The 1,959-nt window shown below is 59.3% G+C and overlaps 1 protein-coding gene across 1 annotated transcript in view; it reads left to right on the top strand.

The window, feature by feature from the left end:
* Positions 1-1,959, top strand: part of SPATS2 (spermatogenesis associated, serine-rich 2) — a gene marked incomplete at its 3' end in the record, with an annotated part of 11,696 nt that overhangs the window by 8,037 nt on the left and 1,700 nt on the right. The window lies entirely within an intron of this gene.

The raw sequence follows: 1,959 nt of genomic DNA, 5'->3' as shown, positions 1-1,959 counted from the left end.
GCAGCTCCAGTGCCTAAAGGGGCTCCAGGAAACCTGGAGAGGGGCTTTGGACAAGGAATGGAGGGACAGGACAAGGGGGAATGGCTTGAACCTGCCAGAGGGGAGATGGAGATGAGCTCTGAGGCAGAAGCTCTTCCCTGTGAGGGTGCTGAGGTGCTGGCACAGAGGCTGAGCCATGCCAGGCCTGGTTGGAGCCGTTGTGAGGTGGGATTTGAGGCTCTGCTGAGCTGCGGCTCGTGTCTGGACAGAGTCATTGTGGATGCAGGAGGTGTGAGGAGCTGTCAGCCTGGTGCTAACCCTGTGCTGGAGCTCCGCATGTGGCTGTGAGGAACAAACGCTTCTCTTCAAGATCCTCAGTGCAGGGAGACAGGGATCTGCTGGAGGTGGCAGCACCACCACAGCCCATCCTGCCCCATTCCCAGCCCAGCTCTTGGTTCTGTTTTGAGGTGACGTTTCACCAGCCTGAGGAGCCTCCCCCAGCCCCAGGGCTCGGGGTAAGGCTGTTCTGGTGCTCCCCAGGCCAAACCCTCTTCGTGGTGCAGGAGGTGCCTGGGTCCCTGTGGGCAGCTCCTCACTGTTGGCTGTGAAACACTCCCGTCACACTGGGAGAGCCCCGGCTCTGAGCAGGACACAGTTCCGGGAGCAGGGAGGCAAGCGCCAGCCTGGGGTAGCCTCCCTCGGCAAACACGCCGGGAGCTGCTGCTCAGGGAGAAGGGAAACATTCCCTTTCCTTCTCTCCAGCACCACCTTCACCTTCTTTAATGGGCTTTTCTGTGGCTGCTTCCCCCCTGCATGACACAGAGCAGGATGAAGTGGATCTTTAAAGCCTACATCAGGAGGGTTGAGCCTGTGGCCTCTGGATGGCTTCTTGCCAAAGGCAGACCTGGCTGGGAGCAGGTTTGTTCAGCTGGAATAGGGTATTGGAGCAGCAAAGCTCGGGCTGGTTTAACTTCTGCCTGTCAGGGCTGCCCTTCGTGGTCCTGCTGAGCAGGGAGGCTTCCTTGTGTTCCCAGCCTTCACCTTCCCTGTGGACAAGGCACTGCCATCAGGCCTGTGGGGCTGGACAGGATCCCAGCAAGGAAAACCCGCCCGGAGCCTTTGTGCTTCCTTGTGCACTGCTTAAACATCCTTAAAGCCCCCACTGTGAGACGGCTGCAGCAGCAGAGAGGGACCGGGATGTGCTTCCCCATGGATGTGCAGCAGGAAGGGAGGGATGGATCCCACTCACTCATCATGTGCAGCTTGGCTGAAGCCACTTGACCTCTGCTCCCAACCAGCCCAAGTGTAAAATTGGGTGAAGGCTCCAGCTGAGCTCCGCCTATGGAATTCAATCATGGAGCACCGGAGGCTCCATCCCAAGTGGGTGCTGGCTCTGCCCAGCTCAGTGTCCCTGCCCTGGGCCAGGCCCCTGCTCTGCTCCCAGCAGCACTAATCCTGATTGGAGCAGGCGCTGGACCCACCATAAATCACCACAAGCAGGCAAATGTCAGAGCTGCTGCTGATCAGGAGTTGCTTCCATTGATCCTGCCTCAGCCCATGCAGAGCGGGAGCTGGAGGCTGCATTCAGATTCACTGAGGTTTCTCGTTCAGGTGGTTGCTCCAAGAAACACCATTCCCAAGTAACAGCCTTCCCAGTAAGCACCTTCCCAGTTCTCAGCCTCTCCCAAGGGGCTGTGCGGGAGGAACTTTGGGATGAGCAGAGCCGAGGACACTGTGGATGCAGCTCCGGAGGGATCTGCTGCTCCTGCCCTGGCTCCTCCTCCTGCTCCTTGCTGTTGTATTTTAAGCGCCTCTTTTCCACGTTGTTCCCTATTTTCCTCAGGAATGAAGCCTAGTGGGGTACAGCTTTCCCCCGTCCCCAGCACCGCAGCTCCCTCTCCCCTTTGCAGTGGTGCTCGGAGAAAGGCGGCGGGTTGCTGGGAATGCCGCCGATCCCGGCGCGCTCCTGCCGCCCTCCGC

This window comes from Nestor notabilis, unplaced genomic scaffold (assembly GCF_000696875.1).
Source record: "Nestor notabilis isolate BGI_N333 unplaced genomic scaffold, ASM69687v1 scaffold22816, whole genome shotgun sequence".
In the NCBI taxonomy this organism is placed as follows: Eukaryota; Metazoa; Chordata; class Aves; order Psittaciformes; family Psittacidae; genus Nestor; species Nestor notabilis.
Note: the sequence above shows the minus strand (reverse complement) of the source record. Positions and strands in the feature narration are given on the sequence as shown.